The sequence below is a fragment of the Equus asinus genome, chromosome 12 (genome assembly GCF_041296235.1).
Source record: "Equus asinus isolate D_3611 breed Donkey chromosome 12, EquAss-T2T_v2, whole genome shotgun sequence".
NCBI lineage: Eukaryota > Metazoa > Chordata > Mammalia > Perissodactyla > Equidae > Equus > Equus asinus.
In genome coordinates this window covers 74,594,604-74,607,691 of record NC_091801.1, presented here as the reverse complement: position 1 = coordinate 74,607,691, position 13,088 = coordinate 74,594,604, and the positions used below count along the sequence as shown (strand labels likewise).

At 40.9% G+C, this 13,088-nt stretch overlaps 1 long non-coding RNA gene across 2 annotated transcripts in view; it reads right to left on the bottom strand.

The window, feature by feature from the left end:
- The window catches only part of LOC123290343 (uncharacterized), an 84,686-nt gene that overhangs the window by 46,346 nt on the left and 25,252 nt on the right, over positions 1–13,088 (bottom strand). The window contains exon 2 of one of the 2 annotated variants that reach the window (XR_011493377.1): positions 3,645–3,911. The exons of the other annotated variant lie outside the window; for it this stretch is intronic. This is a non-coding gene — a long non-coding RNA (uncharacterized lncRNA). The remainder of the gene's footprint in view (positions 1–3,644; positions 3,912–13,088) is intronic. 2 annotated transcript variants of the gene reach the window in all.

Here is a 13,088-nt window from a genome sequence, read left to right as displayed (position 1 = left end):
TTGTAGGTCCTTCTGGCTGTTCTATGTGGGACACCACCTCAGCATGGCCTGACGAGTGGTGCCATGTCCATGCCCAGAATCCTAACCAGTAAAACCCTGGGCCACTGAAGCCAAGCACGTGAACTCAACCACTCGGCCATGGGGCAAGCCCCAATTCTTTATTGTAAATGGTTGTTCTGTATATCATAGGATGCTTAGCAACATGTCTGGGGTCTACCCAGGAGGTGCCAGTAGCATTCCCTACCCCTGTTATGAAAACCAAAAATATCCAAAGCATAGATTATCTAAACGACCCTGCTTCAAAATGCCTTAAAACACTAGTGAAAATAACACTAATATTCCATTAAATGTGTAGCTGAGCTTTCAAGCAAGTAAAGAAGTGGGGTTGCTGAACTAAGAAACCTTCAACTGGGGTTTGACATCCAGTTTTAGATTCCAGGGCTTTTGCTGCAAAAGGTGAAGAGTTGAAACTGAGACCCCCGCAAAGCAGAGTCCTTTGAAAGACTACATTCTATATAAAATGTGGACTTGTAAAAATCATTAGCCTAGACAGCCACTCACTGCACAATACAACACACACCACAAACTGTCCTGGAATCCGCTTGAGTTTTTGATGGACTGTTGCCAGGTTGGGTACACGATAGTGTAGAGGAAACTTCTCTCCCTTGGCTTCATGTTTCCACTTGGAGGGGCATCTTTTAGTGTCACTCTATGGTCCTTTCCTGATCCCTCACTTTCCAGGAGAGGAAGAGTGTCTTATCTAACTAGCAGTTCATGAAATAAGTTGGGCATGTTTTACTTCAGCATTTTCCTCTCTCCTTTACCTTTTGCGATCTGCCAAGCCACAGAAAGTATGCATTTCCCTTGGTTTGTGCATACTGTAAGTTTTATAGGGGCTTGCTGTGTTTGTGACTGGATGATAAGCCTTTCTATTATATTTCCCATTCTGATTTACTGTGACTATTTATTGGGCCTCCTCAAATCCTAATATGAGCCTGCAGACCTTCAGGTTTGGGGGTTCAATTTATTTTGCCCTGTGCTTCGCCAACACAAAGCCATATAAGTTAAAATATAACATGAATCCAGACGGAAGATCTTCTTGAGATCTTCCTGAGAGAAATAAATGGAAAACCATCATGTCAGAATGCCTTAACACACCAGGATTTGTTCAGAAAGTCAAAGCCCCACCGAAGATGAGTTCACAAACCAGATAGATGACGATGATAGTAATGATAATAGAGCTAATGTTTTCAACCAAGTCTTATGTGCCAATCTCTTTCTAACTATTTTAAATATGACATTAATACACAGTATCTCAATAAGATAGGTTCTATTAATACTCTCATTTTACATTTCAAGAAAGTCAGGCATGAAGAGTTTATGTAGCTGGTTCAAGATCACCGAGCCAACAAACAGCAAAGTTGATATTCAAACCCAGGTATTCTGGCCTCAGAGTGGATTCTTAACCCTTTGCTAAACTTCATCTCCATTTAACAGGCAAACAAACTATGAGCAATGACAGAAGACAAAATAAATTGGTTTAGAAGGCCAAACATTTCAAATAACAGAAACATAAAATTGAGACTATAAAATAAATGTGTTGAATGATTGTAGACATAAAAGAAGAAATTGGAAAAATAAGAAAAGAATACTGTGAAAGAAAGAACAGACCCATAAAACTTCCATAAACGATAAAACAGTCATTGAAGTTGAAAACTCAATGGACGAGTTAAAGAGCAAATTAAATACAACTAATTCTTTAGAGAGCAGCGGGTAATAAAACATGTCTGAGGAAAATACCCATATTGCAGCCAAGAGAACAAAAGATATGGGAACAGAATAGATTTTGAGGTGCCAACATGTATCTATTGGTATTTCCACAAGGGGAGAACAGATAAAATGGAGAGAGGCAAGATAGGTTAATGTCTGAGAATTTTCCAGAACTGCAGAAAAGCATAAATATTCATATTAAGAACAACAATGTATTATGTATAGGATAAACAAAAGTAAATCCAAATCTAGGCATCTTAGTGAAAAATACAGGAAACTAAAGATAAAGAGGAGGTCTTGGAAGCATCATGGAAAACAAAAGAGATTAGCTAAGAAAGAATATATGTCAGACCAGCAATAGCATCTCTAACAACAGCATTAGAAACCAATAACAATAAAATTTTATCATCATTTTGAGGGGAAATAACTGTCAGCCTAGAATTCTATATCCACTTAAACATTCTTTCAAGAACGAGAATGTAATAAAGAAGTTATAAGACAAAATTTGTGAGAGGTGACCCCTAAGAGACTCCCCCACTGAAAAAATACTAAAGGATGTAATTCTTGAAAAGGAACCTAAACCCAGAAGGAAGATACAGGCAGCAAAGGAGAATGATGAATTTAAAAAAGGATAGTATAGGGCTAGCCGGTAGCATAGTGGTTTAAGTGTGCACGCTCCACTTTGGTGGCCCGGGGTTCACCGGTTGGGATCCTGGATGTGGACCTACATACTGTTCATCAAGCCATGCTGTGGCAGCGTTCCACGCGGAAGAACTAGAAGGACTTATAACTAGGATATACAGCTATGTACCAGGGCTTTGAGAAGGGAAAAAAAGAGGAAGATTGGCAACAGATGTTAGCTCAAGGCCAATCTTCCTCACCGAAAAAAAAGAGTGACCAGAAGTCAGTTTAAAAAAAATAAAACAAAATAAATAAGTAAGGATAAACTTGTGGATAAACCTAAACAGTATAAATTAAGTAGAAAACAATGATTTTGATCAATTTAGGAATATAAAAACTAGGGGAAACTAGTAGCCTCAAAAGAAACATCTAAGATTAAAGATAAATCATTGGAAGAGTTAAAGAATTCTGAGGTCCTTCTATCATCCCAAAGGAGGGAATGAGAGCCACTGATGGTCATAAACTGTGCTAAAGAATACTTTAAACAATGGAAACAGTATATTGGAAAAAGCAAAGAACCATAATGACTGCACTTGTGTTTTTGCAGGTTCAAAACAATCACCATCCTGGGACAGGGCATCCAAACAGAGAAAGCTGCATCTTAGAAAGGAGCAGCAGGGGTCAAAATGTGTCTGATATCACCGAGAGCTACCGTAAGGCATCCCGGAAGAGGACTTTGGCGTTGGAGTACAGCCTCCCATGTTCCAGGGCAGCATCTGGATGGTGCTGCCATGAGAAAACCTCCAAAATCTCAGAGACTTCAGAAAACAAAAGTCTATTTCTCGCTCTAGCAATAAAGTAATGTTTCCTTTGAAAAGGACAAGTATGTTTAATCACCAGTTACAGAGTGAGAGAGCTGTCACACGTGGCCATGGGGACTCCAGGAACCGGGTTGGATCCATGGCCATGACACAGTGAAGCACCCACTCCATCCGGAGCTTTCTAACTTTACATTGTCCCCAATTTCATGAAACAAATGCTCTGCCTCCAACCCCTTTGCAACAGCCATGATGGGCTCACTTCCCAAGAGCACACAGGATCCACTGTGCAACGGTCAGGCTCAAGGCAGATAAAATCATTTTGATTTTGAACTTCTAGCCATTTGTGTGCCCTGTGTGGTCCCCACTGGGGCCTCCACAAGCACAGAGTATAATCAGGGAGTGTGAACAAAGGTAGAGAAGCCCATTTTATACCTGAGAAGCAGGATCTTAGATGACAAGGTGAAATGGATATCTGTGGCCTCCTCAGGAACTTCCTTTGCCCTAAATCTTGGAGTCCTTTTAAAAAAGAACCCGAAGAAGAAAACACCTTTTTAAACTGGTTTTTCGGCCCACAGTGCTCTGTGTATGATTTTGGGGGCAGGCCATCCATTTCTTCCATGGCATGCGGAGCATCTGGTCACCCGTGGTGCACTAGTTCAGTTTGTCTTCCTAGAGGGGGCCACATCCTCAGAGGGACATCTGCAGAGAAAACACAGAGCCAAGAGGAACCTGGAGTCTGGATCAGGCTGCCCCAGAATCCCATTTGCTCCTTTTGTCCCCTCCCCTGAAGTCATCTCACAGGTTACATAAGAGCTAGTATTTCTCTCCCTTTAGGTTGTCCGACCTTGCCATAAGTCAGTCCTCCGTAATCTCTGAGAAATCTGGCTGATGCATCCCAAATTGCCCTTTTCTCTGCCTCCTTTCGACAGTTACCTGACATTTGACTTCCCATCGCCTAGGTCTGTATGGTTTTTTTCTACTAGACATCGATATTTTCTCTTGTCAACAGTTGGAAGGACCAGAACATTAATGAATGTGAAAAGTGACTCATGTCCTCAGGTGTAAAGTGGACGGTGGGTTGTGCGAGGTGACTGCCAAGATCCACGCCGACCACCGTTGTGTGCTTCGAGATGCTTCCGCAGACTCCCCATGCAATCAAGACTCTTGTTTTTCCACCGCCTGATCTCTGGAGGTTGGTTCACACTTTGTCATTCTGCTCCACACTCCCTTAGTAGACTGAGAAATCCCAAATACTGATACTAATAATAATAATAACTACCATCCATTTAGCGCATGCTCTGTGCTTTGAACTGTACAAAGCACGTTAATATACTAACCGTGATCTTCATAGCAACCCCGCAATTTGCGTACTACTAACTCAGCTGTACAGATGGGGAAGCTGAGGATCAGGGAGGTTCAGTGACACTCCCTGAGCCACCCAGTTCCTAAGTGTTGGTGTCAGAATTCAAACCCAGGTGCAGTGGCTCCTGAGCCCACACCCTGTCAACTCTAACGGACGGCCTCCTTCTCAAAGACAGACTGTGGCCTCATGCATGTGAGCATCTCCTGCCCCTAGGGTAGCTCCTAAAAGAGCGAGGGTGAAATAAATATTTGACTAATTAGTTAAAATCAGAGTTATATCCTCCCAGGAATTATAGGGGGAAATGAATACCTATGCTTCCTTACTCCTGCGGCATGCCCTGCCCTCGCTCCATTGTTTCTTGGAGTCCGGCCTCAGCCTGCAGGTTTCAAGGCTCAGGCCAAGGGCCACCTTCACCAAAAACACATCCCTCATGGCTCTTCCCTGTGCTTCTTTCTCCTGCCTCTGAAATCATTCAGTATGTGCTGCTTATATATCACACATTTAACATATTTGCAATGTGTAGAGTTAACCCGTGTATTCTGGAAAAAGCAAGCCACCCTAGAAGAAGTGTGAAAGTCCAGCTCAAGCACAGACTCTGCCCCTCCCTGGCAGCATGGAACTGAGTATTCATTAGATTCTCGGGACTGGTTCTTCCTCTGCGGAATAAGAATCATATGTGCCCTATCACCTTCGCAAGTCTGTTGGGAGGACAAAGTCAAATTCGCCCAAGGTACCTGCCATAGCGTATGTTCTCAATAAATATTTGGTAGGATGTTACAGCTGTTTTCTGTTTTAAAGCATTGTGCAAATTTAAGTTATTGTTACTGATTTGAACATAATGTTTTGCATCCCCACAAAATACACAGCAAGCCCTGAGAAAGCAGGGACCCTGGCTTCTTTCTTTCGTCACAGCCCGTGTTCAGACACTCATCATCTTTCCCCTAGATTACTAAAATAGCTGCTTAACTGTTTTTTTTTCCTGTTGACTTCTTTTCTCCAATTTATCCTCCACAATCAATCAAATGGATCTATTCCCTGAAAAGAGCCACTAGGCTGTCCCATTGCATAAGGGAGGAAAGACAAACTCTTGGGCATGTCATATAAGGCCCTCCATGACCTTGAACTTATCTCCCAGCCTCATCATCTGCCACTGCCAAACCTCACATCCTATGGTCCATCCACCTTAAGGTTCATCTTATATGATGCCCCTTGAACATGGGATTCCAGACTAGCTCTCTAGACTGGCCCTGTATTCTACAGCTCGCAATACCATCTTCTGCTTCTCCCCAGGGGACACGGGTACCAGCTACTCTAACCAAGCCCAAGTTGCCTGGAAATCCCCAAGCACAGGATGCCCTGGAGAGTTCTCCTCCCTCAACTTCTCTATAATGAAAAGTCTGACCTCACCTTCAAGACTCTGATCCAATATCACTTTCTCAGGAATGTATTTCCTGACTCTCCCTGGCAGAATCAATTCAGCACTGAGTGTTCCATCAATATTTGGAGCTCACTTTGACTACAGCACCTGTCACATTACATTGTGGATGTTTGCTGTACGTCTTGACCACCGCAGTATTTAGACTATGAGCCTCTGGAAGGCAGAAACCTGAGGTTCATCCTTGCTTTACCAGCTCCTGACACATAGAAAACATTTTTAAAATTGTAAATTTCAGAGGTAAAGAAGGCAAGAGGCTATCACCAGAGGCTTCTCCCAACAGCTGTGTATATTTATTTTTGCTTGAATGTATTTGGTGCCACTCTTAAGAATCATCAGAAGAGTAAATAATAGGGAAAAATTAAGAAGGCTGGAATAAGAATGAGCATAATACAGAAATGTTGAGGAACAGTGGTGACTGCACAATGGAATTGCCAATGAAAATGAGCACCTAATTTAAATTAGGAATCATTCACAAAAAGAATTGTGAGAGTAATTTGGGAAACAGTTTAAGAGGAGCTTATGTGGGAAATAGAACTTGTCAGCTTTCCTATTTAAGAGTGACAGTTCTTAAAACATGACATGGGGACCTAAAAGTTTTCCATGGAACACAAGTTCAGCATGGTGGACACTCAACCCATAGTTGTTGACTGGCAGATTGTCATTCAATCTGTGACCTTGTGGGTTGGTTTTTCAGTTCACATTATTGCACTCACATTAATGGTTTTGCCCAAGTGAACATTAGAAATATTCCAAGAATTGCTGTGAAAATATTCATTTCTTAAGTACTTTATAAAAATGAATCATCACAGAGGGAATGCATGGGCATAGAATAAAGGAGTCCAAAAGTGGAAATAACATTGCCTTTGGAAGAGCAAATTCCAGTTCTGCTCCACCCTGGCCATGTCATGTTGGAAATTGTACTTCTCCCACCTAAGTCTCAGTTTTTTCCCCCTTTGAAAAGAAGGGAACTACTCTTTTCTCATTAGGTTCGTTATAAAAATTAAGTGAGCTGAAATAGCAGGTTGGTTCTTTGGTCTTTTATTCTAAAAATTGATTGTTTTGGTTCAAAGGATAAATGTTGATAGCTGATTCCAAACTTTCCTCATTTTAAATGAATAGACATAAAAAGCAAACTATTATATCACATTGAACTTGAATTTCAGTAAAGTCCAATGCTCTTCTTTGCTTCACGGTCATGCTTTCACTAATAGGCCTCATGTTTGCTCCCCAAGCATCATCGCATCAGCAGCCGCTCCTTTACAAATTGCTCATGATTTCACTGCAATCTGCATGTTTACTAACTGTGGTCTGAGATCCAGCCTCTTTTAATCTGCCATTTTTATGTCAAACATATTTAAGGATCAAATAAAACTGAGAACTGAGGGAGGTCTTGTTCTCCCTTTGCTCTTTTTCTTGTCTCCTCTAATTTCCTGGATAGTCTTTGTTTATTCTAAAGTGCTTGTCTCAAAGGCTGCCCGCCTAACTCAAGTGAAATGGACAGTGGACAGGTATTTATTAGGCAGGAATGGCCCAGATGCTAGAATATATATTTTACCTGCACTATCTCTAAACCTCATTGCCGGGTAAACAAGCATGATGACATATGAGATATAACTACGGCCCTTTTGACAGACGAAATTGAGTTTCCGAGAAAGCCAGAGTGTTGGGTGATGGCACAGCTCACCCGTTTGACTTCACAGGCTTTGCTCTTCCTGGATGTCTTAGTTCAGGCTGCTATAACACAGTACCACAGACTAGGACCATGGTATGTGAACCACAGACATTTATTTCTCATGCTTGTAGAGGTTGGAAGTTCAAGATCAGGATGCCAGCATGGTCAGGTTCTGATGAGAACCCTCTTCTGGGTTGCAGATGGCTGCCTTCTTGTTGCATCCTCACATGGCGGAAAAGAGTGAGGCAGCTCTTTGGTGTCTCTTTTATAAGGGTACCAATCCCATTCATGAGGGGTCCACCCTCACGACCTAATTACCTACGAAAGACTCCATATCGTAAGACCATCACACTGAGGGTTAGAATTTTGACGTATGAATTTTGGGGGGGACACGAACATTCAGTCCATTCCACTGCAGCATTGGGGATCTTCTCATGCTATGCCTTTCTCCAAACTGCCCACCACTCTCACCCAGTTCATATCTACCATGGCTTCCTGATTGTATTTCCATTCCTATGCTAGAGTTGGAAACTGCCCTGAATCTTAGCTTCTTTGGCTGAAGTCCTGAGTCTCTTATCTATTCATGTCACTCATTCTCAAAGATTGAAACCAACTTTCATATTGTTAAGTTGCTGGGCAAGTTCTTGATCCAAAATAGAAGAGTAGGAAATGTACAGATGTCATCATGTGCTTCCCTCCAAACATCTCCACGCTGGCTCAGATGGAGTTGAAGTGTACCTGCTTCCTGGATCACTACAGTTGAGAGCTGGTCATACACGTGGGAGCCCACTCTACAGATTAGTCACTTTCTTTGTCCAAGTCATGCCTCACAACCAAATTCCATGCCAGTAGACACTGTAAACATCCCACTGAACTTTAGGTTATGACTGCCATCTGGTCACTTCAGACTTCTTTTGCCAAGACACCAGCATACAAGGATGGACTCACTATCCTGGCAGGAGTAATTGACCCTGATTATCTGTGACAGACCCCCTGCTGTTATACACCAAGCACAGGAAAGACTGAGTTTGATACCCAAGTGGTCCACAGAGCATCACTTGATACTTCCCTGTCCAGTCTTGACAGTAAGTGGCCAAGTACTAAAGCCACAATCTGAAAAGAGCATGGTGACCAAGGGCTCAGACTCCACAGAGATGAAGGTCTTGTCACTGATCAGGTGAGACATCTAGACCAGCATAGGTGCCAACTATAAGTGAAAAGAAACTAAATGGACAAGGAAAATTATGTGATTCAGTTACAGCCCCAAGATCAGCTGCGAAAGTAGGGGTTGTAGGTCATCCTGTAAACATTTCCTCATAAGTTTCCCCAAGAAAAGACATCATCCAGGATCCTAGAGAAGCTTGTCTCAGATGGGTTAAATTTAACATACAAATCAGGTGAATCTGAGCAGAGCAAGCTTCAAATTGGGACAACCCCGAAGCGTCACGGTGGTCCCGGAGCCCCTTATGCTTTTGGCTGAGTTCTCTCTGCTAACTGCTTTGCAATTTAGCTTTGCCCTCTGCTCAGTTCAGCTTCCCTTACTTCCTCACTGTGTACTCCCAATAAACCTCCTGAATATACATCAAATATGTTTTGAGGAAACCTGACCAGACTCTATCTATCTGCATTGTGTTTATTTCTATAAAAATTACTATAATGATTGACCCACATTCAACTTGCCCTTTATCCTCCACCTCTCCCTTTCCATTATATGTCCAATAGATGAATACACTGTGATCTATTAGGGTCGTTCATGCCTCCTCACCACCATAAACATGTTTTCTCTTCATCGAGTGTTTAACTCTGTTTTTCCCTCAGAATATTTCATATTAAAAAAATAGATTCTCTTATATCCTCATTTGGCCCCATGCCTACCTTTTAAAAAATTTAAATCTCCCCTCCTGGAGAGATTGGAATTTATTTTGCGTGACTACACAAAATAGGATATTAATAGTTACTCTGTCTGTCTGGCTGAAGATTCTGTCTTTGGTGAGTGATCCACACTTGCAGTCTCTCCAACCTTAGACAACTTGTGTTGTCTTCTGTTGCTTCAAGACTGAGGCTGGGGGCTGGTCCTGTGGCCAAGTGGTTAAGTTCACACGCTCCGCTTTGGCGGCACAGGTTTCGCTGGTTCGAATTCTGGGTGCGGACATGGCACCGCTCATCAGGCCACAGTGAGGTGGCGTCTCACATGCCACAACTAGAAGGGCCCACGACTAAAAATACACAACTATGTACCAGGGGGGCTTTGGGGAGAAAAAGAAAAATTTCTAAAAATCTTAAAAAAGAAAAAAAAAGACTGTGGCTGAATGGCTTTATACTTTGCACAATCCTCGTCATTCTTTTAATGACCTTCAGGCCTGGGACCTGACACCCACAGAATAGGCTGTCAGATTTGGCAAATAAAAATACAAGACACTCAGTTCAATTTGAATGTCAGATAAACCATTAGAATTTTAGTATAAGTGTGGACCAAATATTACAATGGACATTCACAATGTTTGGTAACATAGTTAAACTAAAAATCATTCATTATTGATATGATATTCAAATTTAACTGGATGTCCTATATCTTATCTGAAAATTCTACCATATAATATATTAGAAATGGAAGAAACTGTAGAACGCTCTCCTTAGTGTTCAAAGTACTAAGTTTGGGGACAGATTTGAGTTTCAGTACAAGTTCTGCTGTGTATTGGCTGTGTGACTACAAACTAGTCACCTGAACTTGCTCCACAGTTGGTTTTGTAATCTATAAAATGGGCATAATTGGCTCTACCTTACTCCTCAAGTCCTGAGAAGAATCAGAAATGTGACAAGAATGTGCTTTGTGTAATGGAAATGTGTACACAGAGGCTCTAAGTTGACTTAGTATAAATGCCTAGAAGCTATATTTTTGGTCCAACGAACATGTATATTTTTAAGGCTTTCGATATACATTAGCAAACTACTCTCCAAAAGGCTTGAGGTAAGTATATGAGAATGTCTGCTTTTTATCCTAAACCAATGCCAAATTCTGCTAAATAATTTCAGCAATTACCATGTTGTGTGACTATCAAGTATAGTTGATGAAAATGCATATCCATAAGCCAAACTCCCAGTGGAGTGTCCTCTTACATGAATTATGGTTCCATTATCAAGGATGGAGAGCCTCAACTCCCTCACAGGCTAGATCAGTTAGGTCCAGCACACGTTGCCCTCAGCAAATAATAGATAGATCTGTAGCATTACCTCATGTCCAACACACCAGCAAATGTCAAGAGTTAAATTGCCCCAGTCAAAATGCCTCTGCTCACTCACCAAGACGAACTGATTCTTTGAAGAATAGCTTATCAGAATCTTATTGAAATGCACGTAGAGGAAGTTCATATGCTGGGAAGAAGTCCAGTCTAAAGGCCAACTGTGCTGTTAACCATCTTGAAGCCTTTAAGAAAGTTGTTTAACTTCTCTGGGACTCAAGAGAGTCAGGCTAAATAATCTCTCGGGCCTTCCAGGCTCTGACAGTCTCTGAATCTAGAGTTTGAAGCTTAATTAGTCCTATAAGAGTACTAAACTCACCTATGGTTGTAATTCATTCAACCCAATAGCATTTCTGAAGCAGGTGCCAAGGGATGCTTTTTAGGATGCTGTATTCATTCTTTCCTTTATATAGTATTTATTCTCTTCAAATTATTTTCAGTATATAATAATAAATAAATAACAATGAAAAAATAAGCGAAATTATTTAGGACAAAAAAAGAGCCAAGAGTGGGGCAAGTAGAAAAAACTTTGGCTGGAGATAGCCATTAGTAGAATGTTCAACTTAGCTATGAGCTTCCTGGTAGGCAAGATAGAAAGGGCAGTGCAATCAGCCTCAGTAGATATATGTCTCAAAATATGACCAATGTAAGCTTAATTACTCATTAGGAGAAAGTATGTTTCTGATTTTGCTCCCTTGCATTAAACTCTAAGTGGACATTTACGAAACTCTTTGTTACATCCTTGGAATATTACATACACACACACATATCTTTATAGTATACGAAATACTTCAAGGTTCAAGATACCCCTCAGACATCCCTGACTGCTCTTGCCTACCCAAAATATAAATATGGCAAATGGCATCATCAAAAACTTTTGATAGCTCTTTATACCCTCGATCTATGCTGCTTTTAGTGTAACTATTTATACCTGTGCCGTTTAATATAGTAGCCGTTGGTCACGTGTACCTATTAAGCATTTGAAATGTAACTAGCTCAAATTGAGATATGCTCTAGGGTACCATATACACTGGAGTCCAAAGACTAAGTAAGAAAAAAGAAATGTAAAAACCGTGTTACTAATTTTTATATTGATCAGATGTTGAAATAATAATATTTGGCTATATTGGGTTAAATAAAATACATTATTAAATTATCAAAATTGATTTTAACTCTTTCTTTTTACTTTTTGAAATATGCTTACTGTAAATTTAAAGTTACACATGTTGCGTGCGTTTGTGGCTCACTTTGTATTTTTATTAGCATTCGTATAACAACAATAGCAAGAAAAGCATAGATTTTTGATCAGCAAGCAGGTGCACACAGCATGTGGCTGCTATAGATACATCATCTCATTTTCCTTATAATTATACCTCGTGCCAAACTGAGACAGAGAGGTTATACCTTGTCCAACACTGGAAAACTAGGATGTGACAACTGCATACACCAATTTCCCCGAAACAACTCTTCTCATATTTTGAAGTTCTAAGTCTTTGGGTCTTGTTGCTCAGCCATTCATTTTAATCATATTAACCAGTAGTTAGGAATCAGAGAATTGAGTTAAAATCTGGCAGACTTGGGTTTCAGTCCTGTTTAGACTCATGTATTTTGCTCCTTTTTCCAGCCAGGGTCTCACTTTATCTCTGGAGCTAGATGAGCCGAAAGTGAACGTAGGTTAAGAGCTTCCTGTGCTCCAGACACTCCTCTAAGCACTTTACATACTAACTCATGCAACTTCATAACAGTTCTTTGAGGTGGTTCCTAACATATCTGCATGTTTCAGGTGGGGAAACTGAGGCATTGGAAGGTTCACGAACTTTCCAAAAATCACACAAGCTAGGAATGAAGGAACCAGGACTGGGACCAGTTCCTTTAGCTCCAGAAGTTCGAGGGGCACCCAGAGCAGGAGGGTGGAGCAGTCTGCCCTGGGCGGAGACACCTGGGAAGTGCATTGTCTTAAAGAATTTTAAAATAATAATATGCCTAGCTAAATATCAGTCTGCTTTTATTTTCACCATTCACTGGCAATTCTGAACAATGTCAGTGAGAAAATACACCTTCCCTCAAAATATTTGCTGTTCCAAGATCAAAATAATTGCTGTTATTACTGTTGAGTTTTACTTATGTGTAGATAAGCTTCAAATTGACATGTTTATTGTCCATT